We start from the raw sequence: 17,906 nt of genomic DNA, 5'->3' as shown, positions 1-17,906 counted from the left end.
AGACAAACCATTAGCCAGACTCATCAAGAAAAAAAGGGAGAAGACTCAAATCAATACAATTAGAAATGAAGAAGGAGAAGTAACAACTGACACTGCAGAAATACAAAAGATCATGAGAGATTACTATAAGCAACTCTATGCCAATAAAATGGACAACCTGGAAGAAATGGACAAATTCTTAGAAATGCACAACCTGCCAAGACTGAATCAGGAAGAAATAGAAAATATGAATAGACCAATCACAAGCACTGAAATTGAAACTGTGATTAAAAATCTTCCAACAAACAAAAGCCCAAGACCAGATGGCTTCACAGGTGAATTCTATCAAACATTTAGAGAAGAGCTAACACCCATCCTTCTCAAACTCTTCCAAACAATTTCAGAGGAAGGAACACTCCCAAACTCATTCTATGAGGCCACCATCACCTTGATACCAAAACCAGGCAAGGATGTCACAAAGAAAAAAAACTACAGGCCAATATCACTGATGAACATAGATGCAAAAATCCTCAACAAAATACTAGCAAACAGAATCCAACAGCACATTAAAAGGATCATACACCATGATCAAGTGGGGTTTATTCCAGGAATGCAAGGATTCTTCAATATACGTAAATCAATCAATGTGATACACCACATTAACAAGTTGAAGGAGAAAAACCATATGATCATCTCAACAGATGCAGAGAAAGCTTTTGACAAAATTCAACACCCATTTATGATAAAAACCCTGCAGAAACTAGGCATACAGGGAACTTTCCTCAACATAATAAAGGCCATATATGACAAACCCACAGCCAACATTGTCCTCAATGGTGAAAAACTGAAACCATTTCCACTAAGATCAGGAACAAGACAAGGCTGCCCACTCTCACCACTCTTATTCAACATCGTTTTGGAAGTTTTAGCCACAGCAATCAGAGAAGAAAAGGAAATAAAAGGAATCCAAATCGGAAAAGAAGAAGTAAAGCTGTCACTCTTTGCAGATGACATGATACTATACATAGAGAATCCTAAAGATGCTACCAGAAAACTACTAGAGCTAATCAATGAATTTCGTAAAGTAGCAGGATACAAAATTAATGCACAGAAATCTCTGGCATTCCTGTACACTAATGATGAAAAATCTGAAAATGAAATCAAGAAAACACTCCCATTTACCATTGCAACAAAAAGAATAAAATATCTAGGAATAAACCTACCTAAGGAGACAAAAGACCTGTATGCAGAAAATTAAAAGACACCGATGAAAGAAATTAAAGATGATACAAATAGATGGAGAGATATACAATGTTCCTGGATTGGAAGAATCAATATTGTGAAAATGACTCTACTACCCAAAGCAATCTACAGATTCAATGCAATCCCTATCAAACTACCACTGGCATTTTTCACAGAACTAGAACAAAAAATTTCAAAATTTGTTTGGAGAAACGAAAGACCCCGAATAGCCAAAACAATCTTAAGAACGAAAAAGGGAGCTGGAGGAATCAGGCTCCCTGACTTCAGACTATACTACAAAGCTACAGTAATCAAGACAGTGTGGTACTGGCACAAAAACAGAAAGATAGATCAATGGAACAGGATAGAAAGCCCAGAGATAAACCCACACACATATGGTCAACTTATCTTTGATAAAGGAGGCAGGAATGTACAGTGGAGAAAGGACAGCCTCTTCAATAACTGGTGCTGGGAAAACTGGACAGGGACATGTAAAAGTATGAGATTAGATCATTCCCTAACACCATACACAAAAATAAGCTCAAAATGGATTAAAGACCTAAATGTAAGGCCAGAAACTATCAAACTCTTAGAGGAAAACATAGGCAGAACACTCTATGACCTAAATCACAGCAAGATCCTTTTGGACCCACCTCCTAGAGAAATGGAAATAAAAACAAAGATAAACAAATGGGACCTAATGAAACTTCAAAGCTTTTGCACAGCAAAGGAAACCATAAAGAAGACCAAAAGACAACCCTCAGAATGGGAGAAAATATTTGCAAATGAAGCAACTGACAAAGGATTAATCTCCAAAATTTATAAACAGCTCATGCAGCTCAATAGCAAAAAAACAAACAACCCAATCCAAAAATGGGCCGAAGACTTAAATAGGCATTTCTCCAAAGAAGATATACAGACTGCCAACAAACACATGAAAGAATGCTCAACATCTTTACTCATTAGAGAAATGCAAATCAAAACTACAATGAGATATCATCTCACACCAGTCAGAATGGCCATCATCAAGAAATCTAGAAACAATAAATGCTGGAGAGGGTGTGGAGAAAAGGGAACACTCTTGCACTGCTGGTGGGAATGTGAATTGGTACAGCCACTATGCAGAACGGTATGGAGGTTCCTTAAAAAACTACAAATAGAACTACCATATGACCCAGCAATCCCACTACTGGGCATATACCCTGAGAAAACCATCATTCAAAAAGAGACATGTACCAAAATGTTCATAGCAGCCCTATTTACAATAGCCCGGAGATGGAAACAACCTAAGTGTCCATCATCGGATGAATGGGTAAAGAAGCTGTGGCACATATATACAATGGAATATTACTCAGCCATAAAAAGAAATGAAATTGAGCTATGTGTAATGAGGTGGATGGACCTAGAGTCTGTCATACAGAGTGAAGTAAGTCAGAAAGAGAAAGACAAATACTGTATGCTGACACATATATATGGAATTTAAGAAAAAAAAAATGTCATGAAGAACATAGGGGTAAGACAGGGATAAAGACACAGATCTACTTGAGAATGGACTTGAGGATATGCGGAGTGGGAAGGTGAGCTGTGACAAAGCGAGAGAGAGGCATGGACATATATACACTACCAAACGTAAGGTAGATAGCTAGTGGGAAGCAGCTGCATAGCACAGGGAGATCAGCTCGGTACTTTGTGAATGCCTGGAGGGGTGGGATAGGGAGGGTGGGAGGGAGGGAGACGCAAGAGGGAAGAGATATGGGAACAGATGTGTATGTATAACTGATTCACTTTGTTATAAAGCAGAAACTAATAAAAAAAAAAAGAAGATCTGCCTCATCTATACAATGGAATGTTACTCAGCCATAAAAGGAAACAAAATTTATTTATTTGTTGTGAGGTGGATGGACCTAGAGTCTATCATACGGAATGAAGTATGTCAGAAAGAGAAAAACAAATATTGTATGCTAACACATATATCTGGAATCCAAAAAAAAAATGGTTCTGATGAACCTAGGGGGAGGACAGGAATCAAGACGCAGATGTAGAGAATGGACTTGAGGACACAGGGAGGGAGAAGGGTAATTTGGGACGAAGTGAGAGTGTAGCATTGACATATATAAACTACCAAATGTAAAACAGATAGCTAGTAGGAAGCAGCTGCATAGCACAAGGAGAACAGCTCAGTGCTTTGTGACCATCTAGAGGGGTGAGATAGGGAGCGTTGGAGCGAGACGCAAGAGGGAGTAGATATGGGGATATATGTATACATGTAGCTGATTCACTTTGTTATACAGCAGAAACTAACATAACTTTGTAAAGCAACTATAGACCAATAAAGTTGTTAAAAAAAAAGAAAAATGAAAAAGAAATGAAGGAAACGATAGCAAAGATCAACCAAACTAAAAGCTGGTTCTTTGAGAAGATAAACAAAATTGATAAACCATTAGCCAGACTCATCAAGAAAAAGAGAGAAGACTCAAATCAATGGAATTAGAAATGAAAAAGGAGAAGTAACAACTGACACTGCAGAAATACAAAAGATCATGAGAGATTACTACAAGCAACTCTATGCCAATAAAATGGACAACCTGGAAGAAATGGACAAATTCTTAGAAATGCACAACCTGCCAAGACTGAATCAAGAAGAAATAGAAAATATGAACAGACCAATCACAAGCACTGAAATTGAAACTGTGATTAAAAATCTTCGAACAGGGGCTTCACTGGTGGCGCAGTGGTTGAGAGTCCGCCTGCCGATGCAGGGGACACGGGTTCGTGCCCCGGTCCGGGAAGATCCCACATGCCGCGGAGCGGCTGGGCCCGTGAGCCATGGCCGCTGAGCCTGCGCATCCGGAGCCTGTGCTTCGCAACGGGAGAGGCCACAACATTGAGAGGCCCGCGTACAAAAAAAAAAAAAAAAAAAAAAAAAAAAAATCTTCCAACAAACAAAAGCCCAGGACCAGATGACTTCACAGGCAAATTCTCTCAAACATTTAGAGAAGGGCTAACACCTATCCTTCTCAAACTCTTCCAAAATATAGCAGAGGGAGGAACACCCCCAAACTCATTCTACGAGGACACCATCATCTTGATACCAAAACCACACAAGGATGTCACAAAGAGAGAAAACTACAGGCCAATATCACTGATGAACATAGATGCAAAAATCCTCACCAAAATACTAGCAAACAGAATCCAACAGCACATTTAAAGGATCATACACCATGATCAAGTGGGGTTTATTCCAGGAATGCAAGGATTCTTCAATATATGCAAATCAATCAACGTGATACACCATATTAACAAATTGAAGGAGAAAAACCATATGATCATCTCAATAGATGCAGAGAAAGCTTTTGACAAAATTCCACACCCACTTATGATAAAAACCCTGCAGAAACTAGGCATACAGGGAACTTTCCTCAACATAATAAAGGCCATATATGACAAACCCACAGCCAACATTGTCCTCAATGGTGAAAAACTGAAACCATTTCCACCAACATCAGCAACAAGACCAGGTTGCCCACTCTCACCACTCTTATTCAACATCGTTTTGGATATGTTAGCCACAGGAATCAGAGAAGAAAAGGAAATAAAAGGAATCCAAATCGGAAAAGAAGAAGTAAAGCTGTCACTCTTTGCAGATGACATGATACTATACATAGAGAATCCTAAAGATGCTACCAGAAAACTACTAGAGCTAATCAATGAATTTCGTAAAGTAGCAGGATGCAAAATTAATGCACAGAAATCTCTGGCATTCCTGTACACTAATGATGAAAAATCTGAAAGTGAAATCAAGAAAACACTCCCATTTATCACTGCAACAAAAAGAATAAAATATCTAGGAATAAACCTACCTAAGGAGACAAAAGACCTGTATGCAGAAAATTATAAGACATTGATGAAAGAAATTAAAGATGATACAAATAGATGGAGTGAAATACCATGTTCCTGGATTGGAAGAATCAATATTGGGAAAATGACTCTACTACCCAAAGCAAACTACAGATTCAATGCAATCCCTATCAAACTACCACTGGCATTTTTCACAGAACTAGAACAAAAAATTTCACAATTTGTATGGAAACACAAAAGACCCCGAATAGCCAAAGGGATCTTGAGAACGGAATACGGAGCTGGAGGAATCAGGCTCCCTGTCTTCAGACTATACTACAAAGCTACAGTAATCAAGACAGTATGGTACTGGCACAAAAACAGAAAGATAGATCAATGGAACAGGATAGAAAGCCCAGAGATAAACCCACGCACATATGGTCACCATATCTTTGATAAAGGAGGCAGGAATGTACACTGGAGAAAGGACAGCCTCTTCAATAACTGGTGCTGGGAAAACTGGACAGGTACATGTAAAAGTATGAGATTAGATCACTCCTTAACACCATAAACAAAAATAAGCTCAAAATGGATTAAAGACCTAAATGTAAGGCCAGAAACTATCAAACTCTTAGAGGAAAACACAGGCAGAACACTCTATGACATAAATCACAGCAAGATCCTTTTGGACCCACCTCCTAGAGAAATGGAAATAAAAACAAAAATTAACAAATGGGACCTAATGAAACTTCAAAGCTTTTGCACAGCAAAGGAAACCATAAACAAAACCAAAAGACAACCCTCAGAATGGGACAAAGTATTTAAAAATGAAGCAAATGACAAAGGATTAATCTCCAAAATTTATAAGCAGCTCATGCAGCTCAATAGCAAAAAAACAAACAACCCAATCCAAAAATGGGCAGAAGAGCTAAGTAGACATTTCCCCAAAGAAAATATACAGACTGCCAACAAACACATGAAAGAATGCTCAACATCATTAATCATTAGAGAAATGCAAATCAAAACTACAATGAGATATCATCTCACACCAGTCAGAATGGCCATCATCAAAGAATCTAGAAACAATAAATGCTGGAGAGGGTGTGGAGAAAAGGGAACACTCTTGCACTGCTGGTGGGAATGTGAATTGGTACAGCCTCTATGGAGAACAGTATGGAGGTTCCTTAAAAAACTACAAGTAGAACTACCATATGACCCAGCAATCCCACTACTAGGCATATACCCTGAGAAAACCATAATTCAAACAGAGTCATGTACCAAAATGTTCATTGCAGCTCTACTTACAATCGCCCGGAGATGGAAACAACCTAAGTGTCCATCATCGGATGAATGGGTAAAGAAGCTGTGGCACATATATACAATGGAATATTACTCAGCCATAAAAAGAAAGGGAATTGTACTATTTGTAATGAGGTGGATAGACCTAGAGTCTGTCATACAGAGTGAAGTAAGTCCGAAAGAGAAAGACAAATACTGTATGCTAACACATATATATGGAATTTAAGAAAAAAATCTGTCATGAAGAACCTAGGGGTAAGACAGGAATAAAGACATAGACCTACTAGAGAATGGACCTGAGGATATGGGGAGGGGGAAGGGTAAGCTGTGACAGAGCGATAGAGAGGCATGGACATATATACACTACCAAACGTAAGGTAGATAGATAGTGGGAAGCAGCTGCATAGCACAGGGAGATTAGCTCGGTGCTTTGTGACCACCTAGAGGGGTGGGATAGGGAGGGTGGGAGGGAGGGAGACGCAAGAGGGAAGAGATATTGGGACATATGTATATGTATAACTGATTCACTTTGTTATAAAGCAGAAACTAACACACCACTGTAAAGCAATTATACTCCAATAAAGATGTAAAAAATAAATAAAAAAATAAAAAATCCTTTTACAAGATACAATATTATATTTTTAATTAAATGTTTTCACTGCTCAGTTATTCACATTACTAATTTAAAAGACAGTTTCTAATAAATTATTTTTTAAAAAGGAAGTTACCTGTTTCCTGCTCACCCATCATCTAATTCCCTTTCCCCAGAAGCAACCATTTTCAACTCTTTCAGCTTATTTTTTTGTTTTTTTTTTTAAATTTTTGGCTGTTTTTCACAATTAGGTAGTACTTACTGATTTCCTACTCCAGAGAATGCTATGATTCTTCATTGACCTGCAATGCTACTTCTGTCAAATATTAACTTTCCACACGTTGGCCTCTCTATTCTGTCCCACTTGTCTAGCTGCAGCAAGTCCATCCATGGCTTTTAGAATAAGCTTTGTATTTAGTAGGCTACGTCTCCTAGAGTCCTCTTCGCTCTTTCTTGTTCTTCAAGAGAACCTTGGTTACCCTTGATCCTTTGCTCTTTCACGTAACTTTTATCAAATTCCACGTAGAAGCCCACTGGTTTTTTAATAAGATGGCACCGACTTTATAGATTGATTTGGAGACATCTTTATAATATTTAATATCATTATCTATGAGCATAGTGTCCCTCCACTTATCAAAGCTTTCTTAATTTTTCAATAAAGTTTTAAAATTCTCTCAATAAACATCTTTCATATCTTTTCTTAGATATACTCCTAGGAACTTTATATTTTTATTGCATTTTAGTTGTATGTCTTCAAAATTATGTTTGGGGGCTTCCCTGGTGGTGCAGTAATTGGGAGTTCGCCTGCCAATGCGGGGCACACAGGTTCGTGCCCCGGTCCGGGAGGATCCCACATGCCGCGGAGCAGCTGGGCCCGTGGGCCATGGCCGCTGGGCCTGCGCTTCCGGGGCCTGTGCTCCGCAGCAGGAGAGGCCATGGCGGTGGGAGGCCCGCGTGCCACAAAAAAAAAAAAAAAAAAAAAAGTTTGGTGTAGAGAAATGCCTACAATTTCAAGATTCTTTCAGTTTCCTATGTAGAAAAGCATATAATCAACAACTAAGAGCAGGGACTTCCCTGGTGGTCCAATGGTTAAGACTTTGTGCACCCAATGCAGGGGGGCAGGTTTAACCCCCGATCGGGGAATTAAGATCCCATGTACTGTGTGGCCAAAAAAAACAAAACAAAAAAACCCGACTAATAGCAATTTTGCTTCTTTCATTTCAATCCTAATACCTTTTATTTTTCCTTCTTGTCTTCCTGAGTCAGCTAGGAGTAGCGATGGCAGGCATCTTTGTCTCACTCTTGAACTTAAAGGGAATAATGAAAGATTTGCTTTTTGTATATTTTTGTTTTTGTAGCTACCTTGTATCAGATTAAATAAATTCCTTTCAAATCCAACTCTGCTAAGAGCTTTTGTCATAAGTAGATGTTTAATTTTATCAAATTGGTTTTTTTTCTCTTCTAATTTTGTTTCACCATGTATGTAATTTATCTTTTCTCTTTGGTTAATTTTTTGATATTCTCTTTGCCTTACTGTTCGATAGCTGAACTCAATACATATAAGTAAAAATTTCCTTTTGATTATCCTACATGGTGTTTGCTGGGATACCCTTGTGCATCTTTGCAGTCCATAGATTCCCTCCACACCCAATACTAGGAAATCACTAATCTGCTTTCGGTCACTTTTAGTGTCTTATTTAAGAAATCTTTGCCTAATCGATGGTCATAAATATTTTCTCCTGTGTTTTCTTCAAGAAATTGTATACCTTTAGCTCTTATGTTTTAGTCTATAATATATTTTGAGTTAATTTTTGTGGATGGAAGTAAAGGTCTAGATCTATCTTTTATCAGTCCAATTGTTCCAATGCCATTAGTTGAAAAAAACTCTCCTTTACCTATAGAATTGTCTAGGCACCTTTGGCAAAAACTGACCACAAATGGGAGAGTTTCTCTCTAGACCCTCTATCCTGTTCCATGGATTTATATATCTATCCTTAAGCCAATATACCACATTCTCTTGATTACTGTAACCTGATAGTAAATTTTGAAATCAAGTAATGTAAATAATTTAGCTTTTTTTTTTCAAAGTTGTTTTGGCTATTCTAGTAACTCTGCAGTTCCATATAAATTTCAGGATAATCTTGACAATTTCTACAAAGACATCTATTGGAATTTTGATAGGAGTTGCACTCAATTAATAAATCAATTTGGAGAGAATCAGCATCTTAATGAGAGGTCAGCAAACTATAGTCCACAAGCCAAATCCAGGCCCCTGCTTGTTTTTGTAAATGCGGGCATACCTCAGAGACATTGCAGGTTTGGTTCCAGACCACTGCAATGAAGTGAATATTGCAACAAAGCGAGTCACAAATTTTTTGCTTTCCCAATGCATGTATATGTTTACACTATACTGTAGTCTATTAAGTGTGCAACATCAATATGTCTTAAAAAAATAAAATGTACATACTTAATTTTAAAATATTTTGTTGCTAAAAAATGCTAACCATCATCTGAGCCTTTAGCAAGTCATAATCTTTCTGCTGGTGGAGGATTTGAAATATTTTCAGAATTACCAAAATGCAACAGAGACATGAAGTAAGCAAACGCTGTTGGAAAAATGGCACTGAAAGACTTGCTTGACATAGGATTGCCACAAACTTTCAATTTGTAAAGAACGCAATATCTGAAAAGCACAATAAGATGAAAACGCAATAAAACGAGGTATGCCTGTAAGATACTATTGGAACACAGCACCACTCATTGATATATTATCTATTGCTGTTTTCATGCTGTTAACAGCAGAGTGGAGCAGCTGCAACAAAGATTTCATGACCCCCAAAGCCTAAAGTATTTACTATTTTGTCCTTTACATAACTCAGCCCATTACTGATCTTAATCATATTGTCTTCCAATCCATGAACATGTGTTTCTCCTTTTATTTAGATGTCCTTTAACTTCTCTCAGCAATGTTTTGTGTTTTTCAGTGTATAGATCCTGCCCTTTTGTTAAACTTATTACTAAGTATTTTATTCATTTTAAGATTGCTTATTGCCAGTTAGATTTTGTACACTTGTAACGAGCAACCTTGCTAAACTTATTAGTTCTAGTTATTTTGTTCATTTCTGCTCTTATTTTTATCATTTCACTCTTTCAGGTTACTTTGCTCATTCTTTTTCCCAGTTTCTTCAGTTGGAGCTTAAGTTGGTGATTTTAGACCTTTCTTCTTGTTTTATATTAGCACTTTAACATTATGTTTCTCTCTAAACATTGCTTTAGCTATATTCTACAAATTTTGATATTATCATTCAGTTCAAAATATTTCCTAATTTCCTTTCTGATTTCATCTTTGAGTTACAGATTATTTACAAGCATTTTGTTTAATTTAGAAAGACTCTGGGTATTCCTCGATACCTTAGTGTTAACTGATTTCTAATATAATTACTCTGTGATCAGGGATTATATACTGTATGGTTTCAATCCTTTTAAATTTATTGATATTTATTTAATAGCCCAGCGTATATTCTTAGAAAACATACCATGTGCTCTTGCATGTTGTTTATTCTGCAGAACTTGGGAAGTAGTATTCAATGAATACCAGAGAGTGCTGTTCAGATTCTCTGTCTCTACTTGTTTTGTTGTTGTTTTGTTTCAGTTTAGTTGTTCTATTACTTGCTGAGAGGGCAGTTTAAACAATCTACAATCATCACAGAATTGCTTATTTCTTCATTTCCATCAATTTTGGCTATCAAGCATAAATATTTATTTTTATATATAAATCATTATGTTGTCCTGATGAATTTTATTATTATGGAATGACCCTCTTCATTTGATAATATTCTGTGTCTTGAAGTTTTTTTTTTAATCTGGAATTAATAAAGCTACCTCTTTTTTATACTTACTATTTTCATGGCACATTTTCCCCACCCATTTATTTTCAATCTGTCTCTTTATATTCAAAATGCATCTCTTGTACACAGCAATATTTGCATCTTGCTTTCTTTTCTTCTTTTTTGGCCACACCACGCAGCTTGAGGGATCTCAGTTCCCCGACCAGGGACTGAACCCGAGCCTTCAGCAGTGAAAGCCTTGGAATCCTAACCACTAGGCCACCAGGGAACTCTCTTGCTTTTTTCTCTTTAATTCATTCTGACAGTCTCTGCCTTTTAATTGGAGCATTTAGCTCACCAATATTAAATAACGATACAGCTGGATTTTAGTCTAGCATTTATTTTCTGTTTGCCCCTTCAGTTTTTATTGCTGTTTCTTCTTTCCCACTTTCTTTTGAATTATTTAAATACTTTTTAGAATTGCACTTTAATGTATCAATCTTTTAATTATACCTCTTAACATTTTTAAGAAGTGACTGCTTAAGACAATGGTTCTCAGCTAGGGGTGATTTTGCCCCAAGAGAACATCTGTCAATGACTGAATAAACAAGACCAAAAGACAACCCTCAAAATGGGACAAAATATTTGCAAATGAAGCAAATGACAAAGGATTAATCTCCAAAATTTATAAGCAGCTCATGCAGCTCAACAGCAAAAAAACAACCCAATCCAAAAATGGGCAGAAGACCTAAATAGACATTTCTCCAAAGAAGATATACAGACTGCCAACAAACACATGAAAGAATGCTCAACATCATTAATCATTAGAGAAATGCAAATCAAAACTACAATGAGATATCATCTCACACCAGGCAGAATGCCCATCATCAAAAAATCTAGATATAATAAATGCTGGAGAGGGTGTGGAGAAAACGGAACACTCTTGCACTGCTGGTGGGAATGTGAATTGGTACAGCCACTATGGAGAACAGTATGGAGGTTCCTTAAACAACTACAAATAGAACTACCATATGAGCCAGCAATCCCACTACTGGGCATATACCCTGAGAAAACCATAATTCAAAAAGAGTCATGTACCAAAATGTTCATTGCAGCTCTATTTACAATAGCCCAGAGATGGAAACAACCTAAGTGTCCATCATCGGATGAATGGATAAAGAAGATGTGGCACATATATACAATGGAATATTACTCAGCCATAAAAAGAAATGAAATTGAGCTATGTGTAATGAGGTGGATGGACCTAGAGTCTGTCATACAGAGTGAAGTACGTCAGAAAGAAAAACACAAATCCCGTATGCTAACACATATATACGGAATTTAAGAAAAAAAATGTCATGAAGAACCTAGGGGTAAAACAGGAATAAAGACACAGACCTACTAGAGAATGGACTTGAGGATATGGGGAGGGGGAAGGGTAAGCTGTGACAAAGTGAGAGAGTGGCATGGACATATATACGCTACCAAACGTAAAACAGATAGCTAGTGGGAAGCAGCCGCATGGCACAGGGAGATCAGCTCAGCGCTCTGTGACCACCTGGAGGGGTGGGATAGGGAGGGTGGGAGGGAGGGAGACGCAAGAGGGAAGAGATATGGGAACAGATGTATATGTATAACTGATTCACTTTGTTATAAAGCAGAAACTAATACACCATTGTGAAGCAATTATACTCCAGTAAAGTTGTAAAAATAAAATGACTGAAGACTACTGGGGTTGGAGGAGAAGAATGCTCCTGGCATCTAGTGGCAGACCAGGGATACTGCCAAACATCCTACAATGCACAGGACAGCTTCTCACAACAAAGAATTATCTAGCCCAAATGTCAACAGTGCCAAGTTCGAGAAACTCTGCTCTAGGGATAATATATATTGTTAATTTAAATATTCGCCCACATTACGTAATATGTAAAAACCTTGAAGCTGTATTAGTCTATATCCATTCAGCCACACCACACCCAGTCATTTTTAATGACAGTTTCCATACATAATATGTCTACATACACTATAAACACCATAAAGGCAATGCCATAGTTTGTTTTTGTTTTTTTAATATATTAATTTATTTATTTATTTATTTTTGGCTGCATTGGGTCTTCGTTGCTGTGTGCGGGCTCCTCATTGTGGTGGCTTCTCTTGTTGCAGAGCACAGGCTTCCGTAGTTGTGGCACGCGGGCTCAGTAGTTGTGGCTAGCGGGCTCTAGAGCGCAGGCTCGAACCCGTGTCCCCTCCACTGGCAGGCAGATTCTTAACCACTGTGCCACCAGGGAAGCCCCCAATGCCATAGTTTTTGCTTTAAGTAGTCATACATATTTTAAAGACACTAAAAAGAAAAAAATAGCTTGTTATATTTACCTAGAATTTACCATTTCCAATATTCTTCAATCATTTTGAATATTCAGGTTTCCCTCTGGTATTATTTCCCTTCAGTCTGAAGAAATTCCTTTAACATTTCTTACAGTGAAGGTCTCCTGGTGACAAATTCTTAGTTTCTTTTTATCTGAAAATGTTGTCTCACCTTCCTCCTTGAAAGATACTTTCACCAGATACAGAATTCAGGGTTGGTAGGTTTTACTCCTTTCAACACTTTAAAAGTTTTGTCATCTAGTCACCATGATTTCTGATGAATAGTCCACGGTCGTTTGAATTGTCTCTGTGTATGTAATGTGTTGTTTTTATCTGGCAGCTTTCAAGATCTTCATGTTATCATGGTTTATTGACAGTCTGACTATGATGTGCCTAGCATGATTTTCTTCATACTTATCCTGTTTGGGGCTTGCTGAGTTTTTTGAATTCAGAAAATTCACCAAATTTTTAGTTTCTGAACATTATTTCTTTAAATATTTTTTCTACCTATTCTGTCTATTCTCTCCTGGATCTGTAATTACACATATACTAGACATTTTGATATTGTTCCACATGTTCCTGAGGCTCTGTTTATTTTTCCATAATTTCTCTTCTCTATTTCTCCAAATAATTTCTATTGCTCTAATTTCAATTTTACTGTTTCTGTCCTCTGTCATTTAGCGTAGTGAATATTTTATTTCAGATACAAATTTTTCAAAAAATGCTGAGTTCCATTTGACTCTTCTTAATGTTTTCTATTTCTCTGCTGAAGTGTCCTGTCTTTTCTCTCATTTTAAGCATAGTTTCCTTTATGGAAAATTGGGCAGTTTAAACAGCTGCTCAAAAGATCTTGTATGATCACTTGAACATCTGAGTCATCTTGGGGTTGGCAATTGCTGATTGTCTTTTGTTTTTTGCAAAGAGCCCAGCTTTTTGTGTTACTAAAGAGGTTTAGTTTAGTCAAAAAAAACCAAAGCCCATGTCATCATCAGACTCTTCAGATTCTTCTTTCTTTGCTTCCACTTTCTTCTCCTCAGCTGGGACAGCACTGGGGGAGGGGTCAGGACCTCCTGCTGGGGCAGCACCAGCTGCTGGGGCAGGTCCACCTGCCCCCACATTGCAGATGAGGCTCCCGATGTTGACACTGGCCAAAGCCTTTGCAAACAAGCCTGGCCAGAAAGGTTCAACATTTACACCTGCTGCTTTAATGAAGGCATTGATCTTATCCTCCGTGACCCTCACCTCAGTCGTGCAGGATGAGGGCTGAGTAGATGCAGGTGAGCTCCGAGACGGAGGCCATGGTGCAGGTGAGTGCTAGGCAGGTGCTGCCAGGAACGATGCTAGTCACCGGATGAAGTGAGGGCCGCACCCCAACGCGGCCTTAGCTTCCTCGGAAGGACCAAGCACCTTAGCGGCAGCTGAGGAAAGGGAGCTGATTGTCTTTTTTCTTGAGAACGGGTCATAATATCCTGGCTCAACTTTGGACTGTATCCTGGACATTGTGCATGTCCAGAAACTGCATTCTATTACACACCTTTGAAGAGTGTTATGGTTCTGTTTTACAAGGAACCAGCTTGTTCAGACTTAAACTGCAAACTCTGTCACATCTGAGGTGCACGGCAGCTCAGACCTTAGCTCTGACTGCTCCCAGTCTGTCCCATGCAATCATGGGTCAAGAGTCAGCCAGAGATTCAGGGTTATATGGAGAATCAAGGTTCCCCTCCTTTGGCTCTCTGGTTCCCCAAGCCCTTCCCCTGGTTCCTCCCACCAGACAGAAAGTGGGCTTTTCACCAGAATGTTAGCTGTCCTATACCATCAATGACATAACTTCACTGACCTCAGGACAAGGCCTGCAAAATAGGAAATTCACCCTGTCACTCACTTCCCCTAAGTTTTGACTCCCCTCTAAAATACGCTGATTTCTGTTCACTTACCAGAGCCTCCAAGTAGTAGTTTCCTGTATTTTATTCGTAGTTTGTCATTGTGTATCTGCAGGGGGGCTTGTCAGATAGAAGCTACTCAACCATTACCTTATCATCATCTTTGCTGTATATTATTTCTGAAGTAGTAGATTGGGGGAGTACAGATATACTACATACGTGTATTTCAGCAAAGTGTCTGAAATAATATTTCATGATATCCTAGAATAAAAGCATGTTAAAAGGGGAGGAACTCTTAAAGATCATTTGTCCAATACTTTCATTGTGTAGACTTGGAAACTGAGTCCCAGAAAGTCAAGCAGCCAACATATCTGGGATGCAACATAAGATATCTTGATAGCTAGTTTTAGTACTCTGTCTTCTCAATACCATACATCTCTTTTGGATATAATAGAGAAGAAGGGACTGGCTAATACTATTTAGAAAGTTTTTTAGATGGTCAAAAAACCTTACTCAATGAATACTGACTGATTAAGTGATATATGTCTACCTGGCAGAGGATTCCAATGATATATAGAAGGCCTTATTGTCCTTTTGTCCTATCCTGCATAAATGCACACATTCCTATATTCATTCGCTCAATAAATAACTACTGCTTGCCAATCATGTGCTAAGAATACAGTAGATACCCTGAGAAAACCATAATTCAAAAAGAGTCATGTACCACAATGTTCACTGCAGCTCTCTTTACAATAGCCAGGACATGGAAACAACCTAAGTGTCCATCAACAGATGAATGGATAAAGAAGATATGGCACATATATACAATGGAATATTACTCAACCATAAAAAGAAACGAAATTGAGTTATTTGTAGTGAGGTGGATGGATCTAGAGTCTGTCATACAGAGTGAAGTAAGTCAGAAACAGAAAAACAAATACTGTATGCTAACACATATATATGGAATCTAAAAAAAAAAAAAAAAGGTTCTGAGGAACCTAGGGGCAGGACAGGAATAAAGATGCAGATGTAGACAATGGACTTGAGGACACAGGGAGGGGGAAGGGTAAGCTGGGAGGAAGTGAGAGAGTGGCATGGACTTATATACACTACCAAATGTAAAATAGATAGCTAGTGGGAAGCAGCTGCATCGCACAGGGAGATCAGCTCGGGGCTTTGTGACCACCTAGAGGGGTGGGATAGGGAGGGTGGGAGGGAGACGCAAGAGGGAGGAGATATGGAGATATACGTATATGTACAGTTGATTCACTTTGTTATAAAGCAGAAACTAACACACCATTGTAAAGCAATTATATTCCAATAAAGATGTTAAAAAAAAGAATATAGTAGAGAATAAGAATGACATGTATGTTTCCCACCGTCCTAAAGTTTATATTCTAGCAGCTTGTATCCTAGACCAGAAGAGAGACAATAAACAAACAATGAATAAGAAGCTTTCACATTAGTGACCCCCTCCTACTTGAAGCTCGCTCTTCCCTTGGCTTTTTCCTCCACTCATCCCTTACATGGTTCATCCTTGGCCCCCTACTTACTTTAGATGCTTTCCCTCCGCAATATCAACTTCTCTCCATGGTTCCCACAATGCATACATTGATTACGCTCAATATTTCATTTTTAACACGGATCTGTCAAATAAGCTCTGAACTATCTCTTATACATATTCAATGACATGTACCACACAGGTCCTTTGAATTTGCCATCCCCAAAACTGAACTCAGCTCATTCCCTGTCAAACACATTTCTCTTTCTGTCTTTCCCATCTCAATGGTAAAACCTAGATGCCACTGCCTGTTTTACTTCTCACATCCAGGGAGTGGGTCACCAACTCCTTTTAATTCCACTTCCTGAATCTCTCTGCACTATAACCACTCTGCTACTGATCCAACCATCTTCTTTATATTACTACAGTATCCTATTAAGCAGTTTCTCAGCCTTTTGCAACAGAACTGGCTTTCTATAACACAGATCTAATAATTTCATTTCCCCTGTGCCTCGTGGAAATTTTGTCAGCACTTGTTTTATTGTATTCAATTACTTAATTATTAGACTTTGAACAATTAGAAGGGACCATGCTTTGCTTATCTAAAATTTCCATAATCTAGCAATAGTAAGTAAATACCTCAAATCAAGGCATTAAAGATGTTCTCATTAAATTTGTGGATTACAAAATTTGCAGGAATGTAAAATAGAAATTCAAATATACAAATTGCTTAAATAATTAGCTAACCCCAAAAGGAAATGCCTACGAGGAAAAAAGTGTTGAATATAAGAATGAATGAATGAACAAACAAACAAAAAGGCAAGGAGGATCCCCTAATAACACATGTATAAGGATGAAGGAATTTTAGTTTATTTCATTAGTAATTTAATTCTGAAAAAGGTCAATGCAACTTTGGGGTAAAGTATCAGTAATAGTTCCAATCTACGCTAAATGTTACAGGTACCATGTGTTAAGAGAATCAATGACAAACTGAAGGCCTTGCTGAGGAAAGCAGCCAGGACAGGGTGGGGCCCTGAGTTCAGTATTATGGGAAAAGGTTGAAATAAATACTGATATTTAATCTGTAGAAGAGGAAACTTAATGGGGACATAAAAGTTCTTAATTTGAAGAACAATTCATAGTAGAGGAATAAGACAACCTGAAAAACACAAGGCAACATCAGAAACATGGGGTCTAAGTACAGGGGAACTTCAGCTTGGTATTAGGACTGTTCCCATATGGGACGTTACTGTGTGATTTTGCAAATTCTCTTGCACTAGAGATTTCAAGCAGAAGCTGGACAACCACATCGTGGATATGTTAGCACAGAGGATTTCTGCACAGAATAGGAGACTGATTTGAATGTTGGCTTGTTGAATGTAGAC

The 17,906-nt window shown here is 38.0% G+C and overlaps 1 protein-coding gene and 1 pseudogene across 2 annotated transcripts in view; both read right to left on the bottom strand.

Moving 5' to 3' along the window:
• MTMR9 (myotubularin related protein 9) overlaps positions 1 to 17,906 on the bottom strand; it is a gene marked incomplete at both ends in the record, with an annotated part of 102,831 nt that overhangs the window by 67,363 nt on the left and 17,562 nt on the right. The gene's annotated exons all lie outside the window — the stretch shown is intronic.
• On the bottom strand, positions 14,101 to 14,467 carry LOC307054260 (large ribosomal subunit protein P1-like; annotated as a pseudogene). Its single transcript has one exon. The product of its transcript is annotated as a large ribosomal subunit protein P1-like (transcript).

Source organism: Hyperoodon ampullatus (genome assembly GCF_949752795.1).
Source record: "Hyperoodon ampullatus genome assembly, chromosome: 6".
NCBI lineage: Eukaryota > Metazoa > Chordata > Mammalia > Artiodactyla > Ziphiidae > Hyperoodon > Hyperoodon ampullatus.
The sequence above is the reverse complement of the archived record's forward strand: the minus strand, read 5'-3'. Positions and strand labels throughout refer to the sequence as shown.